We start from the raw sequence: 23,066 nt of genomic DNA on the forward strand, positions 1-23,066 counted from the left end.
GGGAGTATGGAAGCCTCATTGGAGCCAGTGGAGAAAAAAATGGGATGTGAAAAGATGAAGATAAAGCCAGTAGAAGAAAAGTACCATTTTGCAGGTTGGCAGGCAGCCCAAAATTGCGCTACTCATCCAGTGCCTGGGAACCAACACTGAATCCTTAATGGGCTATGCAAGGGAAGTCACTGGGGTGAACTTTTATATTCACTGAAAATGTAACACTCAACACTCTCCCAAAGGGAAAGAAGTGACCACACTTTACAGAAACTGAAAATTCATAACTGGATCTTCTGCACATTATGAAAGTCTCTCCAGAGATCCTCTCATCCCCAGTTAACTCAGGCTCACACTTCCCTAAATGCATTCCGTTCACACAACTTTCCAAAAGCTTCATAAAGGGTCCCTCTGTACATTGAGGAAGGAGCCCATTCATGATTAAATTCATTTTTTCCTCATTTTCTAACTGCTTATTGTTAAGTGCACTGAATGAGCCCTGAGAATAAAGCATTGGAGAAGACAAATTCATGGGGTTTGTGTTCTAGTAGAAGAGGCCAACAAGAAAAAAAAATAAGTAAATAAATATGATATTTTCAGACATTGATGAGTGCATTAAAGAAAATAACACAGAGTAATGGGATGAACAGCAAAGGGAAGGGGAGGAGATAGAGTATAAGTGAGGCTCACTTAACCAGGACGGCCAGAAAAAAGTTCTCTGAAGGGGAAACATTCGAACTCCACAGAACTGCACCTGTCTCCTTCCTCCCCATAACAGAGTAACAACATGTGCCAAGGCTGCCACCACAGCCACAGCCTCTTCTACTAACACCACCATGCCACTTCAGCTCCCACAGAAAGAAACTTCCACCCCTAGCCTTTTGTTTCCTTTTTTCAAGCTGTCTTGCTGTCCCCTGCTCCACCTCAATTTGATGATCATACTTTAGTCTGGTCATTACCAATTTTTCTACCAAAAGTTTCAATGTATCGTTGCAAAGCTAGACAGGGAACTAGTATCTTCTACCTGTCCAGCTCACCCTCAAATTGACCCCAACTATCTTTTGACCCCATGAGACTTCTTATCCATTGATCCTACTACTTTTTCATTGTCTCTCACCTCGTTGAAGTCCTTCCTCTCTTCCCTCCTTACTGAGCTTAAATTCTATACTCAATCATTGTGTTCACTCACTTGAATGCACTCCAACCTGTTGCCCTTCTCACATTCACGTACTTATTTGGAAAAACCCCAAACCTGGTTAAGTTCATTCACCTCTCTCCCTGCTCAGCACCTGCAGCTGAAATATGGCTGAAGAAAAATACAAAACCACGATATCTGGTCTCACTTTAAATTCATGACCACTAACCACATGTAGATCTTTGGAGTTGCCTGGCAACTCCATTTCCCTTGATATTCACTCTCCAACTCTCATTGAAGACTGCCAAATTTACTGCTATCTCCTCAAAACTCCAGCACCTCTTTCCCTATTTCACTTACAGTAGGTGATCTATTTTCTTATTTAATTGAGAAAATAGGAGCAAGCAGAGTATAAAAATAATTTCAAAAGTTCCCACAACCAAGTCTGTTACAATGGAACAAGTACTTGTTTCCTATCTAAGGGCAACTCTTCCACTTCTTCACAAAATCTTTCCCCCTTACCACTTACTCGAAGACATAGCTATAACAATTCTTCTAAGTGTGATGTTAGAAGCTCTTGTTATTACTAATCTAATGCATATTTTTTTTCCATTGAGGATAGCAAAGTGTTGATATTAGAGTTCAGCCATTCCATCTTCCCTTGTTAGCTGGAAATACTTCTATAAATAGAAATGTCCCCACATGTACTGTATGGTTTTATAGTGATACCATTTCTATAGAAAGGCAAGAGGGATGCTTGAATCTTTCTATTTACCAGTTTTCAAAAGAATGAGTTGGAGCTCTAGCATCCTCAACACTGACCTATGAGGTTTTTTTCTCCATGTCACTCTAGTCAAGCTTTCACCATAACCATTCCACCTAAATGGCTTCTGTCAAGGTCATCAATGATGTTCATGATGTTAAATACAATGATATAGCCTCAACCTAGGTTACGTCTCAATAGCATTTGACACACTACTATTAAAACATTTTTTTTTCCTTCCAGGGCAATCTACTTTCCTGGTTTTCTTTCCACCTCACTGATGATTCTTCAGTCACTTCTGTTGATTCCTCCTTTTCTCTCTGACTTCTCTTTTTTTTAATTAAGATATAATTTATAGACTGTCCAGGCAGTGGCACAGTGGGTAGAGTGTCAGACTGGGATGCAGAGGACCCAGATTCGAAATCCTGAGGTCACCAGCTTGAGCATGGGCTTATCTGGCTTGATTGCAGGCTCACCAGCTGGAGCGCAGGGTTGCTAGCTTGAATGTACAGAGACAGATTTAACAGCTGGTGCACCAGGCGCTCACCCTGGGCTCTGACTTCTGAAGGGTCCCACAAAACCCCAACTTTACACTATTTTCTAATAACACCAAGTTTGGTTTCATATGTGCAATTTTAACATTAATAGTACATAATGTTTTTTATTTATTTAAAAATATAGTTAACGTGGATTTTTATTTTTCCTGTCTCTCTCTTTTTTTAAGGAGCCCAATATTTTCTTCTGTGGCCGGGGCCTCAAGCAACCTTAATCCACCTCTGTGAACGTGGGATCATAGACATGAACCCAAGGTCACTGGCTTGAGCCCAAAGGTCACTGGCTTGAGCAAGGAGTCACTCGCTCTGCTGTAGCCCCCCCCCCCCCCCCGTCAAGGCACATATGAGAAAGCAATCATTGAACACCTAAGGTGCCACAAAAAAGAACTGATGCTTCTCATCTCTCTCCCTTCCTGTCTATCTGTCCCTCTCTGTCACTCTCTCTGTCCCTGTCAGAAAAAAAAGATATAATTTACACTCCATAAAATTTACCCTTTTATAGTGTACAATTCAATGATTTTTAGAATACTCATATTTTTAATCATCACAATGATCTAATTTCAGAACATTATTATCATCACCCCCCAAATTAACCCTTTATCCACTTATAGTCATTCTGTATCCCCACTCTAGACTCTGTCAGGGGTCCCCAAACTTTTTACACAGGGGGTCAGTTCACTGTCCCTCAGACCGTTTTGAGGGCCACCACATACAGTACTCCTCTCACTGACCACCAGTGAAAGAGGTACCCCTTCTGGAAGTGCGGCTGGAGCTGGATAAATGGCCTTAGGGGGGCCACATTGCGGCCCGCGGGCCATAGTTTGGGGACGCGTGTATCTGGATGTGCCTATTCTTCTCCTTGACTTCTTAACTTTGGAGTGCTCCAGGGTTCAATTCCTCTTCTTCTTAATCTATCCTTAGTTTTTGGTGCTTTCATCCAGTTCTATGGCTTTAAGTAGAACCCATATACTGATAACACCAGCATGGACCTCTCTCCCCTGTATTCTAGACTTGGATATCCAACTTCTTACTTAACCTTTCCACATGATGTCTAAAAGACATCTAAAACTTAAGATGGTCAAAACAAGCTGATGGTCTTCTAGAATCTGCTCCACCTATATAATTTTCAACTCAGATTATGACAATCCCATTCTTCCAGTTGTTCAGGCACCAAAACATTGCAGTCTTTTTTTTTTTTTTTAGGTGAGAGGAGGGAGATAGTGAGGCAGACCTCTGCATGCACCTTTACTAGGATCCACCTGGCAATTCCATCAGGGACTGAAGCTTGAGTACCAAGCTATTTTTAGTGTCTGAAGCTGATGCACTCCTATAGAGCTATTCTCAGCACCTGGGTCCATGCTTAAAACAATTGAGCCACTGGCTACAGGCTACAGGAGGGGAAGAGGGAGAGAAGGGAAAGAGGAAGGGAGAGAGAAGAAGATGGTCACTTCTGTGTACCCTAACTGGAAATAAAACCCGTGATATCCATATGCCGGGCCAACACTCTATCCATTGAGCCACTGGCCAGGGCTTGCAGTCATCTTTGAATTCTCTCTTTCACTTACATCCTACATTTATTACGTCAGGAAATCCTGTTGGTGCTAACTTTATAATATACCCAGAAACTGACAATCTGGCCACATCTCACAACCTTCACTGCTGTTACCCTTGTTGAAGCCAGCATCATCTACTTGGTTATTTCAATAATCTTCCTGTTACTACCATTGCAGTATAGTTGTCAACTCAGAAAAGGATGGCTTTTATTTTTTTAATTTTTTAAAGTCTTTATTTTTATTTATTTATTTATTCATTTTTTTAGAGAAGAGAGATAGAGAGAGAGAGAAAGAGGGGAGGAGCAGGAAGCATCAACTCCCATATGAGCCTTGACCAGGCAAGCCCAGGGCTTTGAACCAGCGACCTCAGTGTTCCAGGACGACGTTTTATCCACTGTGCCACCACAGGTCAGGCCAGAAAAGGATGATTTAAAAAAAAAAATATTTGTTATACACATTATGTATACATATGTGTGTGTACATTATATAATAACATCTATTACATACAGTATATACCACCTGCTACATGCCAGGCACTACAAGGTCTTACATGATCTGGCCCCCATTACTGCTCCAACTTCACTTCCTTCTACTCTCCCTATCACTGAAAGCGCTCTACACTGGTCTCCCAGCTGTTCTGAGCAGCCCATGCATGTTTCTGTTTCAGGACTTGAGTGCTATTGCCTGTGTCTGAAACATATTTCTTCAAGGTATCTTCCTGGCTCGCCCTGGCCAAGTAGCTCCATTGGTTAGATCATCAGACTGAAGCACAGAGGTTGCCAGTTTGATCCCAGGTCAGGACACATACAAGAACAGATTGGATCTCTCTCTCTCTCTCTCTCTCCCTCTCTTTATCTCTCTCTCTCTCTTCCTTCCTCTCTGGCTAAAATCAATCAATCAATCAATCAATAAGATATCCTCCTGGCTCATGGCTCATGGCTCCCTCATTCACCCCTTCCTGTCTTTGCTTACATGTCATCCTCTTAGGTAACCATTCCATCAAGAACTGCAACCCCATACTCAATTCGAGCACTCCTTATTCTTCTTCCCTGCTACATTTTTTTTCAGAGCTATTACTGTCTTCTGACAAACTATATACATGTTTTACTTGTTTGTTTCCCTTTAGTGCATTTATAATTTGTTAGTGAAGGGATCTTGGTACTATTTTTTACTGCTATATCCCAGCACCTAGAACAGTGCTTGGCAAATAAGTGCTCAAAAATATCTGTTAAATTACTGAATAATAATACCAGGTACCAATTAACAGACACAAATTGTGCAACTACACACCTTACATTCATGGCATCACCTACTTAGCATAACAAACCCAAGAAGTTGTATTGAATACATATTTTCCTGATGAGGAAACTGAATAGTTAAGTAAATTGCTCAAACTCACATATCTGGAAAGTGTTAGAATTCCAAATCAAGATTCCATAACAGTCACTGTTCGGCTGCTCTTGCCTCCTCTCAAGGTGCCTTATCTTAAAAGAGTATTATTCAATGGACATCTCTTAATTCTCAGTGCAAACATGTAAATGGGACCTAAATAATGACGTTTACATTTTAGAAGTTGTCCAAAAGCAAACTGTATGTTGTGGGTTTATTTTTCTTTCATGGTTTTGCATCTTTGGAGCTAGAGCCACAAAGGACAAACTTGGTCCTGCTCACACTTCAGAGCTAAAGAAACTGAAATGCACATCAGTGGGAAAAAACAATGTAATAAGAATCGGAAATGAGTTATTTTCTGAAGTGAAAATTGTGCACAGCGGAAGCAATTTATCATGTCATATCATCTCTGAAATCATCTCCCTGCTGCCTGCCAACCCATCAGAAGCTTTGCTTCAGTGGCTTCCTTAATGTTATTTAAGCAAATGAAATACACTTGCTTCTAGCTTTATTTGTTTATGTAATTTTTGTACTGCTTTAGTAAAAGAATGTGTTTTAATAACTTTATGTACTTTAAAGAAAATAATAGATACTTGTGACAATATTTTTGCAGCTGTGTAATAAAATCAGCATTGCATTTGGGACAGGGTCAGATTGACCAACACTTGCTGGCATAATCCTTTATATTTGACGCCAACTCTATTAAATTAAATACAGTTAAGCAAAATCACTTTATTGTGAGCATTAAGATCTGGTTTTCCACATAGTTGGACTTTAGTTTTGGAGGAAAAAAGTGACTGTGGTTGGAGAGGATGTTTTTAACGGGGCCATGATAAGCTGTTCTCTATGCATCTTAACAAAGGCAAGATTTTGAAGTGGGGTGGCCCCATAATTGAACTGGAGAATCTAGACAACATTTGTTTTGTTTGTGTTGTTTGTTTTGTTTGTTTGTTTGTTTCTGAGGCAGGGACACAAATATCGGGTTGCTCCTGTCTATACCCTGACCAGGAAATCGAACTGGCAACGTTCACACTGCAGAACAATGTTCCAACCAACCAAGTTATCTGGCCAGGGCTAGATAGCATTTGGAACTGGTCTCTTTTTGAAAACATCATTGCTGTGGGAACATTCATATTATTTCCATTTTACAGAGGTGCCTAGGGAAAGTTGCAACAATGTTGTTTTCTATTTCTGGTCTATTTCTAGTTTAAAATATTTGGTGTTTTACCTTTACAGGCGTCTCCACTGACCCCTTTTAAGAAATTGTGGATGAATGGTAATGATTGAACATAGGTGTTAGCATGTTTCCTTTTTCATTAGCTTTGAGATTCCACTTTCTTTTACCTTGGTGCTATTCTTTATTTCTTCACATCTGGAAAGAGGCACTATGCAGCAAGGGTCCTCTGAACACTATCCAGACTGTGATCACTCAGCAACGGCTTGAATTCTTCTATGATGGCCAGCTCTCTTTCTTTCACAGGGCGTCAGGCATTAGTAGATCACTTCTTAATACAGAACCCAAGTCAGCTTCACCATCAAAACTACCTATCATACCTACCTGTACATTTGTCTTTGTCCTCAAGAGTGAACAGCTATGCCCTCTTCCATATGCCAGCCCCTCCAATATTCAAAATTTAAAAAACAAAACAAAACAAAAACTTCTGTGTCCCTTCTCAGTTGTTTATCTCAAGCTATTCCATATATGGCAAGGTTACCCCTTATTACCATCCTAACTCTTGGCCTCTGGATCCTCTTAAATTTGTCAACAACTTTTGGAGAGTGTTGTATCTGGTCTCTAAATCTAATTGCAGTTACAAAGAAAACAACTCATTAGACTGTTGCTCAACATTGAAGATTGTTGGCTTAGTTAGAAAATAAGATCCAAGACTTTATTTTCCTAGTTAAGAGTTCTTTCTAAACCCCATTCTGTCCTACATGACAGAATAAAGATCTAAAGAGATTTGAAAATGATGGGTTGGAACCAACACGATGAAATATAACAGAGACTTTTGCATATGCCAAAGCAGCTTAAATTACATGCACTTTTAAAATTGCTATGTCACATGGCTGACTCATGCAGAACTTGTGGTCACCTAAAGCCCCCAAGTCTTCCTCCATACTTCCAAATTATGTCTTCCTAATGCTCTGCTTTAAAATTGTTAGACATTAAATATCATCTTTGTTTGTTTCAACTCATTCTTCTAGCCGGCATGGATCTTTTTATTATTTTTTAAAATATTATCAAGGTATAATTTAAGTGCATAGGTCTTAAGTGCACATCTTGATTGATCTACACACACACATACACCACTGTAATCATCACTCACATTAAGAAACAGAACATTATCAGCACCCAGAAGGCTCCCTTGTACCTTTCTTCAATCAATAAATCCCACTCCAAGGTAAATGCTGTCCTGATTTCTAACACAGTAGATTCATTTTTACCTGTTTTTGAACTACATATAAATGGAATCATACAGAACACACACATTTGTGAATAGTCCTCTTTTTTTTTGCCATCCATTATGTCTGTGAGATTCAACTATACTGCTGCATATAGCAGTAGGTTGTTCTTTTTCATTACTAACTAGTACTCTGTTGAGTGGAGGTACCACGGTTTGTTTATCCATTCTCTTGTTCATGAAATTTGGGATGTGTTCAAGTTCATGTTAATACAAATGATGCTGTCATATTCTTGAACATGACTTTTGGTGGGTATGTGTAATTATATTAATTATAAACCCAGAAGGATACTTACTGGGTTCCAGAGTACATGTATATTTAGCTTTAGTATATGCTGTCAAAGAGTTTTGTAAGCTTTTTTTAATGTTTTTTCTTTTCTTTTACTTTTTTTTAAAGGTTTTATTTATCTTTAGAGAGAGGATAAAGAAAGAGAAAGGCAGGGAGAAGAACAAGAAGCATCAACTTGTAGTGATTGCTTCTTGTGTGTGCCCTGACCTGGCAAGCCTGGGGTTTCAAACTGGCGACCTCAGCATTCTCAGTCAACACTTTATCCACTGCGCTTCCACAGGTCAGGCAGTTTTAAAAGTTAATTGTGACAATTGATAGTCTGTGGTGACCTGTTTTATGTGTCCTTGACTAGGCTATAGTCCCCAGTTATTTAATCAAACACTGATTTACATGTTGCTATAAAATAAAAGTATTTTGTAGATGTGACCAAAGTGCATAATCAGTTGACTTTAACTAAGAAACACTATCTTAGATAATCTCAGTGGGTCTGATTCAAACTGGTAAAAGGCCTTAAAGACAGAGCTAAGATGTCCCTAAAGAAGAAATTTTACCTGTGGACAACAGTTTCAGCTCATGACTGAGAGTTCCAGACTGCCTTTCCTGTGGGTCTACTCTGTGGATTTCAGATTTGCTTAGCCAAATCTCTGTGTGCGTGCGTGCGTGCGTGTGTGTGTGTGTAAATATATATATATTTCATATATATCTGTTTCATATATTTATGTTTTATATATATTTATATTTAATATATTAAATAATATATTAATTAATATATATTAATATAATATTTATATTTCATATATATATATTTCATGCTGGTTCTGTTTTTCTGGTTGAACCTTGACTGATACAGATTTTGTACCAAGAGAGTGCTGCTGTAACAAATACCTGTATATGTAGAAGTGACTTTGGAATTTGGTAATGGGTATAGGCTGAAAGAATTTTAAAAAGCATGGTAGAAAAATCCTACATTGGCTTGGACAGACTTTCAACATGGATGTTAAGGATTCTGCTAGAAGGATATAGGAAGAAGTCATGAGCGTGGTAGAGAAAGCCTATATCACCTTATAGAATTTATGTCATCATAACGAGAATGGTGGTAGGATACTTTATCCTCTTCATTTTCCAAATATAAATAAATCAAAATGTAATTCTAAAAATGTTTGAATGATCTATAGAATTCAGGAAAAATCAAGCAGAGAAAACAAATAATAAAATGGCAAACTAAAATCCTAATGCATCAATGATTATATTAAATGTAAATGCTCTAAATATATCAATTAAAAGAGGGAGAATGCAGAGTAAATTAAAAAGTATAACCCACTGTAGTCTCTCTATAAGAAATTTTCTTCAAATGTAACAATATAAGTATGTTGAAAGTAGAAGGATAAAAAATATATTGTTCACTCATTATTTTTTTAAAAGGAATGGATATATTAATATTATATAAAGTAGATTTCAGACCAAAACGAAAACTTACCAGGTAAAAGAAAGAAATTACATAATGATTTAAAAAATCAATCCACCAAGAATTCATAGTGATTCTAAAAATGTATTCATCAAACAAGAAAGCTTCAAAATACAGGAAGCAAAAACTCATATATAAGAAGACTGAAAAGATGGCAGCAGAGTAGGCGGATGCACAGACACCCAGCTCTCACCACCAAACTGGAATACAAATCAATTTAGGAAAAATCAGCATGAAAAACCAACACTGAACTGCAAGAACAGCTCTCAAAAACCAAGGAGCAAAGAAGAAGCCACAACAAACCTGGTAGGGAGTGCCTGAATCTCCCCTGCTTACAGAAATGGAGGGGGGGTGAGGCTGAGAGCCCAGAGGGGATCTCACACAAGGGAAAAGAGCAGAAACTACTGCTCACAGCCACTTGCCTGGCGACCAGGGAGTGAGGTGTGTTGTAAAGACCAGCTTATCTCCCAAGTGGAAAAGAAAGAGAGAGGGACAGACTATGAGGGGCTAAGGAATTAAGGAGACAACCTAGAAAAGCTGACTCATCCATGCTGGAGGCGGCCATTGCTGAGGGAGGGACTGAACTTTCACAAAACAGAGCTGAATTGCTTCCAGATCAGAGATCTCTGAACATCTATCCAGCTCCAATCAGCGCAACAAGACACAGCTGAAAACAAGAAGTGGGGAGGAGGGGCAGTAACTCAGGTCTCCATGGAGATCTGAGATACACCTCCCCCTACTAAAGCTGAGAAAACACCCTGCCCCCAGAGAGATTAGTTGGCTAAAGAGGCCTTCAGAGTCTCAGGTTACACCCATGGCATTCCTAGATACCATTTCAAGGAAGCCCCCTGCTGAGATCAGTAAAAAGACTATCACCTGTTAAGAAAACAAACAAATCAAGACTTCAAAGTTGCCCAAATCCGAAAGTGGATTATAGATAACAGCTGATGCCAACCCAAGAAGACCTAGAAATAACACAACTGAAAACTGGAGGCAGACAATATGAAGCCTAGACTCAACCAACTCTACAAATAAAACACCCAAAAACAGACAATGAGAAGACAAAGAAGTGCAATCCAAATGAAACCACAAGAGACACCTTCAGGAGATGAAATGAGTGATATGGAAATAATCAAACTTCCAGATGCGGAGTTAAAAATAATGATTGTAAGGATGCTTAGAGATCTTAGAACAACAATGGATGGTCATTATGAACACCTAAATAAAGAAATAGCAAGTATAAAAAAAAATCAGTCGGAGATGACAAATACAAGATCAGAAATAAAGACCACAATGGAAGGAATTAAAAACAGGATAGACAGAGCTGAGGATCGAATCAGCAAATTGGAGGACAACTGGAATGAAGGCATGAAAGCAGAGAAGAAAAGAGAAAAGAGACTCAAAAAGTCAGAGGAAACTCTTAGAGAGCTCTGTGACAACATGAAGAGAAATAACATCCGCATCATAAGGGTTCCTGAAGAAGAAGAAAAAGAACAAGGGATAGAGACTTTGTTCAATCATATCATAGCTGAAAACTTCCCTAAATTAATGCAAGAGAAACTCTCACAGGTCCAAAAATCACAGAGGACTCCATTAAAGAGAAACCCAAAGAAACCTACACCAAGACACATCATAATTAAAATGCCAAAGCTAAGCAATAAAGAGAAAATATTAAAAGCTGCAAGAGAAAAAAAAGTTGTCACCTACAAAGGAACCCCCATAAGGATGACATCCGACTTCTCAACAGAAACACTTGAGTCCAGAAGGGAATGGCAAGAAATATTCAAAGTAATGCAGAACAAGAACCTACAACCAAGACTACTTTATCCAGCAAGGCTATCATTTAAAATCGAAGGAGAAATAAAAAGCTTCCCAGACAAAAAACAACTCAAGGAATTCATTACAACCAAACCAATGCTGCAGGAAATATTAAGGGGCCTGTTGTAAACAGATCAAAGTGGGAAAAGAATATAGCAAAAAAGGAATACAACTTTAAAGAAGAAAATGTCAATAAACAACTACATATCAATAATAACCTTAAATGTAAATGAATTAAATGATGTAATCAAAAGACATAGGGTAGCTGCATGGATAAGAAAACAGGACCCATACATATGCTGTCTACAAGAGACACACCTTAGAACAAAAGATACACATAGATTGAAGGTAAAAAGATGGAAAAAAATATTTCATGCTAATGGAAATGAAAAAAAAGCTGGGGTAGCAATACTTATATCAGACAAATTGGACTTTAAAACAAAAGATATATAGTAAGAGATAAAGAAGGCCACTACATAATGATAAAGGGAGTAATCCAACAGGAAGATATAACTATTATAAATATCTATGCACCTAATATAGGAGCACCTAAATATATAAAGCAGACTTTGATGGATTTAAAGGGCAAGATCAACAGCAATACTATAATAGTAGGGGATTTCAATACCCCACTAACATCACTAGATAGATCCTCAAGAAAGAAAATTAACAAAGAAACAGCAGACTTATTGGAAACACTAGATCAACTCGATTTAATAGATATCTTCAGAATCTTTCACCCTAAAGCAGCAGAATATACATTCTATTCAAGTGCTCATGGTACATTCTCTAGGATAGACCACATGTTAAGGCACAAAAGTGCTCTCGACAAATTTAAGAAGACTGAAATCATATCAAGCACTTTCTCTGATCACAATGGCATGAAACTAGAAATGAACCACAACAGAAAAGCTCAAAAATTCTCAAACACATGGAAACTAAATAGCAGGTTGTTAAATAATGAATGGATTAATAATGAGATCAAAGAAAAAATAAAAAAATTCCTAGAAATGAATGACAATGAGCATACAACAACTCAAAATTTATGGGACACAGCAAAAGCAGTACTGAGAGGGAAGTTCATAGCACTACAGGCACAATTTCAGAAGCTAGAAAAAGCTCAAGTAAACAACTTAACCCTGCATCTAAAAGAATTAGAAAAATAACAGCAAGTAAAGCCCAAATGTAGTAGAAGGAAGGAAATAATAAAGGTCAGAGCAGAAATAAATGACATAGAGGCTAAAGAAACAATACAGAGGATCAATGAAACTAGGAGCTGGTTCTTTGAAAAGGTAAACAAGATTGATGAACCTTTAACTAGACTCACCAAGAAAAAGAGAGAGAGGACTCAAATAAATAAAATTAGAAATGAGAGAGGAGAAATAACAACTGACACAACAGAAATACAAAATATTGTAAGAAAATACTATGAAGAACTGTATGCCAAAAAACTAGACAACCTAGATGAAATGGACAAATTCCTTGAAACATACAATCTTCCAAAAATAAGTCTAGAAGAATCAGAAAACCTAAACAGACCGATTACACCAAATGAGATTGAAACAGTTATCAAAAAACTCCCAACAAAGAAAAGTCCGGGGCCGATGGCTTCACAACAGAATTCTACCAATTATTCAAAGAAGAACTAACTCCTATCCTTCTCAAACTATTTCAAAAAATTCAAGAGGAAGGAAAACTTCCAAGCTCCTTTTATCAGGCGAGCATAATTCTGATTCCAAAACCAGGCAAAGACAACACAAAGAAAAAAAGTCATAGGCCAATATCTCTGATGAATATTGATGCTAAAATCCTCAACAAAATATTAGCAAACCAAATCCAACAATATATGGAAAAAATCATATTCCATGACCAAGTGGGATTTATTCTGGGGAGGTAAGGCTGGTACAATATTCATAAATCAATCAATGTGTTTCATCACATAAACAAAAAGAAGGAGAAAAACCATATGATAATTTCAATAGATACAGAATTGATAAAATCCAGCACCCATTCATGATCAAAACTCTCAGCAAAGTGGGAATACAGGGAACATACCTCAACATGATAAAAGTCATCTATGAGAAACCCACAGCCAACAACATACTCAATGGGAAAAAATTAAAAGCAATACCCTTAAGATCAGGAACAAGGCAGGGGTGCCCCCTTTCACCACTCTTATTTAACATAGTCCTGGAAGTCCTAGCCACAGCAATCAGACAAGAAGAAGAAATAAAAGGCATTCAAGTTGGAAAAGAAGTAGTAAAACTATCATTATTTGCAGATGATATGATATTGTATATAGAAAACCCTAAAGTCTCAGTCAAACAGCTACTGGACCTGATAAATGAATTCAGCAAAGTGGCAGCATATAAAATCAATACTCAGAAATCAGAGGCACTTTTATACACCAACAATGAACAGTCAGAAAGAGAAATTAAGGAAACAATCCCCTTCACAATTACAACCAAAAAAATAAAGTACCTAGGAGTAAACTTAACCAAGGAGACTAAAGACTTGTACTCGAAAAATTACAAAGCATTGATAAAAGAAATCAAGGAAAATACAAACAAGTGAAAGCATATACCGTGCTCATGGTTAGAAAGAATAAACATCATTAAAATGTCTATATTACCCAAAGCAATCTATAAATTCAATGCAATACCAATGACATACTTCAAAGATATAGACCACATATTCCAAAAATTTATATGGAACCAAAAGAGAACACGAATAGCCTCAGCAATCTTAAAAAAGAAGAATAAAGTGGGAGGTATCACACTTCCTGATATCAAGTTATACTACAAGGCCATTGTACTCAAAACAACCTGGTACTGGCATAAGAACAGGCATATAGATCAATGGAACAGAACAGAGAACCCAGAAATAAACCTACAGTTCTATGGACAACTGATATTTGACAAAGGAGGTAAGGAAATACAATGGAGTAAAGACAGCCTCTTCAACAAATGGTGTTGGGAAAATTGGACAGCTACCTGCAAAAAAATGAAACTAGATCACCAGCTTACACCACTCACAAAAATAAACTCAAAATGGATAAAAGACTTAAATGTAGGCCGTGAAACCATAAGCATCTTAGAAGAAAACATAGGCAGTAAGCTCTCCGACATCTCTCGGAGCAATATATTTGCTGATTTATCTCCACGGGGAAGTGAAATAAAAGACAGGATAAACAAATGGGACTATATCAAACTAAAAAGCTTTTGCACAGCTAAAGACAACAAGAACAGAATAAAAAGACAAACTACACAATAGGAGAACGTATTTGACAATACGTCTGATAAGGGGTTAATAACCAAAATTTATAAAGAACTTGTAAATCTCAACACCAGGAAGACAAACAATCCAATCCAAAAAATGGGCAAAAGAGATGAATAGACACTTCTCCAAAGAGGACATACAGATGGCCAATAGGCATATGAAAAAATGCTCAAAATCACTAACCGTTAGAGAAATACAAATTAAAACCTCACACCAGCCAAAATGGCACTCATCAACAAAACAACACACAATAAGTGCTGGCGAGGATGTGGAGAAAGGGAACCCTCCTGCACTGCTGGTGAGAATGCAGACTGGTGCAGCCACTGTGGAAAACAGTATGGAGATTCCTCAAAAAACTGAAAATCAAACTGCCTTTTGACCCAGCTATCCCACTTTTAGGATTATATCCCAAGGACACCATAGAACGGCTCCAAAAGCAGAAATGCACCCCCATGTTTGTGGCAGCATTGTTCACAATAGTGAAGATCTGGAAACAGCCCAAGTGTCCATCAGAGGATGAGTGGATTAAAAAGCTTTGGTACATATATACTATGGAATACTACTCAGCCATAAGAAATAATGACATCGGATCATTTACAATAACATGGATGGACCTTGATAACATTATACGGAGTGAAATAAGTAAATCAGAAAAAAAAAAACTAAGAACTATATGAATCCATACATAGAAGGGACATAAAAATGAGACTCAGAGACATGAACAAGAATGTGATGGCAACAGGGGTGGGGGGTGGGGGGAGGGGGGATGGGGCAAAGAAGGAGAGAGGGGTTGGGGGAGGGGAGGGGCACAAAGAAAACCAGATAGAAGGTGACAGAAGACAATTTAACTTTGGGGGAGGGGTATACAGCACAATCAAATGTCAATATAATCTAGAGATGTTTTCTCTCAACATATGTACCCTGATTTATCAATGTCACTGCATTAAATTTAATAAATAAATTTAAAAAAACTCATAGAGCTGAAAGGAGAAATAGAAGATCCACAATTTTAGCTGGGAAATTCAACACCCTGCTTTCAGCATTTGATAGAACAATTATAAAATCAGCAATGCTATATAAAAACTCAACAAAACCACTTATCAAGAGTATATAATTGACATTTTAGAACACTCCAACCAATAACAGCAGAATACACATTCTTTTCAAACCTCCATGTATAGCAGGGGTTGGGAACCTATGGCTCGCGAGCTAAATGTGGCTCTTTTGATGGCTGATCTGGCTCGCAGACAAATCTTTAATACAAAAAAAAAATAATAACATTAGAAATGTAAAACATTCTCATGTATTACAATCCATTCATTTCCTACCGCTCATGTTCATGGCTGTGGGTGGCTGGAGCCAATCACAGCTCTCCTCCGAGGCACCAAATTTTTATTGGATAATGCACAATGTACACGGGTTGTTGTATGGCTCTCACGCATTACATTTTAAATATGTGACATTCATGACTCTCTCAGCCAATAAGATTCACAACCTTTGATGTATAACATTCAGCAAAATAGACTCTATCCTTGGCCATTAAACAAACTTTAGCAAATTTTTAAAAATTAAAATCAAATCATACAGAGTGTGTTCTCCAGCCACAATGAAATCAAACTATAAACCAGCTAGAGGAGGGAAATCAAATAATATATTTAACAAAATGACAATGAAAATAGAACATATCAACTACAGCAGTGCTAAAAAGAAATTTATAGCACTAGGTTCATACATTAGAAAAGAGAAAATGTCTCAAATCACTAATACAAGTGCCCACTCAAATTGAAATTAAAAGGTAAAAATTAGGATTGTTTTAAACAATTCTGAAAATGAATAATAAAATAAGAGAAATAATCCTACCCAACGTAAAGCTTATGATGTAGTGATGGTAATCAAGACAGTGTGGTATTGGTAGAGAAATAAACACACAGACTGGTGTTTTCCTGGAGTAGGGTACCCTATGGTCCTTTCGGTAGGGATCCATAGAGATTTTGGCCTTGCCTAACACCTTGATATTGAACTTCTGGCCTCTAGAAGAGAATAAATTGTTGTTGCTTTAAGCCACAAAGTTTGTGGTAATTTGTTACAGCAGCCATAGGAAAGTAATACACCACCTATCACTTCCAACGTATATTCATAAACGTCTAAGTCCTGCTTAGAAAACACTATGCACTAAGTTCTTGGTATTTCTTGTAGTTTCAAGTTTTAAACTATGGGCCATGACTTTTTTTAAAATTTATTTTCTTTAAAGCATTCAATCTATAAGAATGTTTCACTTCACCCTACAAGACTTTGACATTATTTGATACTCTTTTTTTTAACTTTAGGGACTATATCATGAAATGTAACAGAAATGGCACAGGCTTTGCAGGGAGATAGGCCCAGGTCCCAGTCCTTTCTATTCTATCTACTAGCTGAGTGACCTTTGGCAAATCACGTAACTTCAGTCACTTCATGTGTATAATTGAGTTAACACCACTTCTCTCACAAAGTTATTGAGAGTGTTAAAGACAATAAACCCATAACATGGATGCAATAAACAACGGCACTTGATACTCACAAAATGTTATTTTAAGTTGTGTGTTTAACATAAATAAAGTTTCCTGCTTTCCCAACTTCATGATCTTCTATATTTTTGAAGGTGATTTTGCCCCAAGGCTCAGCAGTACCTCTCACCACTATCCTTACTTACCACTTGGTGGTAAGTGTTCCAACAACTTGGTGCTCATGGTTCTCACACTTGTTGTTCCCCCTGTCAAGAACACTCCTAGATATATGGATGGCTTGTAACCTTACTTCATTAAAGTCTCTGCCAAAATATACCACCTTATTGAAGAGGGCTTTATTCATATTCTAAATAGCACACCTCCTGATCCATATGTAACATTTTTTTTTTAGAACATTTTTATTTATTTATTTTTTTTATTAATAAATTTTTATTAATGTTAATGGGATGACATTAATAATTCAGGGTACATATATTCAAAGAAAAACATGTCTAGGTTATCTTGTCATTAAATTATGTTGCATACCCCTCGCCCAGAGTCAGATTGTCCTCCGTCACCCTCTATCTAGTTTTCTCTGTGCCCCTCCCCCTCCCCCTAAATCTCTCCCTCCCTCCCTCCTGCGTCCTCCCTCCCCCCACCCCTCGTAACCACCACACTCTTGTCCATGTCTCTTAGTCTGTAACATTTTTTTTATTCAGTGATAGGAGAGGAGGCAGAGACAGACACCCGCATGCACCCCGACCAAGATCTACCTAGAAAGCCCACTGGGGGGTGACACTCTGCCCATCTGGGGCATTGCCCATTGCTCAGCAATTGAGATCTTCGTATCACCTGAGGTGGAGGCCATGGAGCCATCCTCAGCTCCTGAGGCCAACTCACTCCAATTGAGCCGTGAATGAAGGAGGGAGAGAGAGAGAGAGAGAGAAAGAGAGAGAGAGAGGGAGAGAGAGAGAGAGAGAAGCAAGAGGGAGAGGAGTAGAGAAGCAGATGGCTGCTTCTCTTGTGGGAATTGAACCAGGGACATCCACACACCAGGCTGACACTCTACCACTAAGCCAACTGGCCAGGGCGATACATTTGTAACTTTGACCTGCTTTATTTTTTTAAAGGCTTTATCACCAACAGACATTTCTCCCTCTATTAGAATATAAGCTCCAAAGAAGCAGTACCAGAGATTGTGTCTCTTTTTTTATAATAATTTTATTTTTTTAATGGGGTGACATCAATAAATCAGGATACATATATTCAAAGATAACAAGTCCAGGTTATCTTGTCGTTCAATTATGTTGCATACCCATCAGCCAAAGTCAGATTGTCCTCTCTCACCTTCAATCTTGTTTTCTTTGTGCCCCTCCCCCTCCCCTTTCCCTCTCCCATTCCCCCCTCCCCCCCGTAACCACCACACCCTTATCAATGTCTCTTAGTTTCACTTTTATGTCCCACATACATATGGAATAATGCAGTTCCTGTTTTTTTCTGATTTACTTATTTCGCTTCGTATCATGTTATCAAGATCCCACCATTTTGCTGTAAATGTTCCGCTGTCATCATTTCTTATGGCTGAGTAGTATTCCATAGTGTATATGTGCCACATCTTCTTTATCCAGTCATCTATTGACGGGCTTTTTGGTTGTTTCCATTTCCTGGCCACTGTGAACAATGCTGCAATAAACATGGGGCTGCATGTGTCTTTACGTATCAATGATTCTGAGGTTTTGGGGTATATACCCAGTAGAGGGATTGCTGGGTCATAAGGTAGTTCTATTTTCAGTTTTTTGAGGAACCACCATACTTTCTTCCATAATGGTTGTACTACTTTACATTCCCACCAACAGTGTATGAGGGTTCCTTTTTCTCCACAGCCTCTCCAACATTTGCTATTACCTGTCTTGTTAATAATAGCCAATCTAACAGGTGTGAGGTGGTATCTCATTGCAGTTTTGATTTGCATTTCTCTAATAACTAAAGAAGATGAGCATCTTTTCATATATCTGTTGGCCATTTGTACTTCTTTCTGAAAGAAGTGTCTGTTCATGTCCTCTTTCAATTTTTTTATTGGATTGTTTGTTTGTTTGTTGTTGAGTTTTATGAGTTCTTTGTAAATTTTGGATATTAGGCCCTTATCTGAGCTGTTGTTTGAAAATATCATTTCCCATTTAGTTGGCTTTCTGTTCATTTTGTTATCAGTTTCTCTTGCTGAGCAAAAACTTCTTAGTCTGATGTAGTCCCATTCATTAATTTTTGCCCTCACTTCTCTTGCCTGTGGAGTCAAATTCATAAAATGCTCTTTAAAACCCAGGTCCATGAGTTGAGTACCTATGTCTTCTTCTATGTACTTAATTGTTTCAGGTCTTAAGTTTAGATCTTTGATCCATTTTGAGTTAATTTTAGTACAGGGGGACAAACTGTAGTCCAGTTTCATTCTTTTGCATGTGGCTTTCCAGTTTTCCCAGCACCATTTATTGAAGAGGCTTTCTTTTCTCCATTGTGTGTTGTTGGCCCCTTTATCAAAAATTATTTGACTATATATATGTGGTTTTATTTCTGGACTTTCTATTCTGTTCCATTGGTCTGAGTGTCTATTTTTCTGCCAATACCATGCTGTTTTGATTGTCGTGGCCCTATAATAGAGTTTGAAGTCAGGTATTGTAATGCCCCCAGCTTCATTCTTTTTCTTTAGGATTGCTTTGGCTATTCGGGGTTTTTTATAGTTCCATATAAATCTGATGATTTTTTGCTCTATTTCTTTTAAAAATGTCATTGGAATTTTGATGGGAATTGCATTAAATTTGTATATTGCTTTGGGTAATATAGCCATCTTGATTATATTTATTCTTCCTAACCAAGAACAAGGTATATTCTTCCATCTCATTATATCTTTTTCAATTTCCCTTAACAATGTTTTATAGTTTTCATTATATAAGTACTTTACATTCTTTGTTATGTTTATTCCTAAGTATTTTATTTTTTGTTGTTGTTGCAATCGTGAAGGGGATTATTCTTTTGAGTTCATTCTCAAATGTTTCATTGTTGGCATATAGAAAGGCTATTGACTTCTGTATGTTAATTTTGTATCCTGCAAACTTACTGTATTGGCTTATTGTTTCTAGTAGTCTTTTTGTGGATTCTTTGGGGTTTTCGATGTATAGGATCATATCATCTGCAAAAAGTGATACCTTTACTTCTTCTTTTCCGATATGGATGCCTTTTATTTCTTTGTCTTGTCTGATTGCTGTGGCTAGAACCTCTAGTACCACATTAAATAAGAGTGGAGAGAGTGGACAACCCTGTCTTCTTCCTGATTTAAGGGGGAAAGCCTTCAGTTTTGTGCCATTTAGTATGATGTTAGCTGATGGTTTATCATATATGGCCTTTATCATGTTGAGATATTTTCCTTCTATACACATTTTGTTGAGAGTCTTAAACCTAAAATTGTGTTGTATTTTATCAAAAGCCTTTTCTGCGTCTATTGATAAGATCATGTGGTTTTTGTTCTTTGTTTTGTTGATATGGTGTATTACGTTAACCGTTTTACGTATGTTGAACCATACTTGAGATTCTGGGATGAATCCCACTTGATCATGATGTATTATTTTTTTAATATGTTGTTGTATTCGATTTGCTCGTATTTTGTTTAGTATTTTAGCATCTGTATTCATTAGAGATATTGGTCTGTAGTTTTCTTTTTTTGTGCCATCCTTGCCTGGTTTTGGTATGAGGGTTATGTTGGCCTCATAAAATGTGTTTGGAAGTATTGCTTCTTCTTCAAGTTTTTGGAAGACTTTGAGTAGAATAGGAACCAAGTCTTCTTTGAATGTTTGATAAAATTCGCTTGTATAGCCGTCAGGGCCTGGACTTTTATTTTTGGGGTGGTTTTTAATAGTTTTTTCTATTTCTTCTCTACTGATAAGTCTGTTTAGGCTTTCTGCTTCTTCTTGACTCAGTCTAGGAAGGTTGTATTGTTCTAGGAATTTATCCATTTCTTCTAGGTTGTTGAATTTAGTGGCATAAAGTTTTTCATAGTATTCTACAATAATTCTTTGTATATCTACGGTGTCCGTGGTGATTTCTCCTCTTTCATTTTGGATTTTGTTTATATGAGTTCTTTCTCTTTTTTCCTTGGTAAGTCTTGCCAAGGGTTTGTCAATTTTGTTGATCTTTTCAAAGAACCAGCTCCTTGTTCTATTAATTTTTTCTATAGTTTTTCTGTTCTCTAATTCATTTATTTCTGCTCTGATTTTTATTATCTCCTTTCTTCGGCTGGTTTTGGGTTTTCTTTGTTCTTCTTTTTCTAGTTCTTTAAGATGGGAAGTTAAGTGGTTCACTTGGGCTCTCTCTTGTTTGTTCATATATGCCTGAAGTGATATGAACGTCCCTCTTATCACTGCTTTTGCTGCATCCCATAGATTCTGATATATCGTATTGTCATTTTCAGTAGTCTGTATATATCTTTTGATCTCTGCACTTATTTCTTCTTTGATCCATTCATTTTTTAAAAGTATGTTGTTTAGTTTCCACATTTTTGTGGGATTTTTTTCCTCTTTTTTGCAGTTGAATTCTAGTTTCAAGGCTTTATGATCAGAAAATATGCTTGGTACAACTTCGATTTTTCTGAATTTGCTGATGTTGTTTTTGTGTCCCAACATATGGTCAATTCTTGAGAATGATCCATGTACACTGGAGAAAAATCTATACTCAGTCACTTTGGGATGAAGTGTCCTGTAGATGTCTATCATATCCAGGTGCTCTAGTGTTTTGTTTAAGGCCACTATGTCTTTGTTGATTCTCTGTTTGGATGACCGATCTAGAGCCGTCAGCGTTGTATTGAGTTCTCCAAGTATGATTGTATTTTTGTCAGTTTTTGTTTTAAGATCAATAAGTAGCTGTCATATATTTTTGTGCTCCTTGGTTTGGTGCATATATATTAAAATTTGTTATGTCTTCTTGATTCAGTGTTCCCTTAGCCTTTATGAAATGGCCATTTTTGTCTCTGAGTACTTTTGCTGTCTTTTAGTCAGCATTATCCAATATGAGTATTGCTACACCTGCTTTTTTTTGGATGTTATTTGCTTGGAGTATTGTTTTCCAGCCTTTCACTTTGAATTTGTTTTTATCCTTGTTACTTAGATGAGTTTCCTGTAGGCAGCATACAGTTGGATTTTCTTTTTTAATCCATTCTGCTACTCTGTGCCTTTTTATTGGTGAGTTTAATCTGTTTACATTTAGTGTAATTATTGACACTTGTGTCATTTTATGTATTGCTTTCTGTTAGTTTTGTGTCTTGTTTGATCCTTCTCTTTCGTTTTTCTATCTTTGGTTTTTATTTGGTTGTATTCCATACATCTTTCTTCTGTTGCTATCTTTTTTATCTCATGTGCTTCTGTGGTGGTTTTTTCAATGGTGGTTACCTTTGAGTAATGAAAAGGGTCCCTACCATGTTCATTGTAGTGAACTATTTTGTGAGTACTTTTGCACTCCATCGTCCTTTGCTACTGATAATCTCCATCTTCTCCCCACCTTTCTTTTTGTTGTTGTCACAGTTTAAATTTGGTTTTATTGTGTTCTTCATGGAGCTTTTACTTGTGGCTCTGTTTTTTTCTTTTTTTGTTCTTTGTATCTGATAGGAGAACCCCCTTTAGTAATTCCTGGAGTGGGGGTTTTCTGATGATAAATTCCCTCATCTTTTCTGTATCTGTGAATGTTTTTATTTCTCCTTCATATTTGAAGGATAGCTTTGACCGGTATAGTATTCGTGGCTGAAAGTTCCTCTCTTTCAGGACTTTAAATATTGGGGTCCACTCTCTTCTAGCTTGTAGAGTTTCTGCTGAGAAATCTGATGATAATCTAATGGGCCTTCCTTTATA

The sequence above is a fragment of the Saccopteryx leptura genome, chromosome X (assembly GCF_036850995.1).
Source record: "Saccopteryx leptura isolate mSacLep1 chromosome X, mSacLep1_pri_phased_curated, whole genome shotgun sequence".
Lineage (NCBI taxonomy): Eukaryota > Metazoa > Chordata > Mammalia > Chiroptera > Emballonuridae > Saccopteryx > Saccopteryx leptura.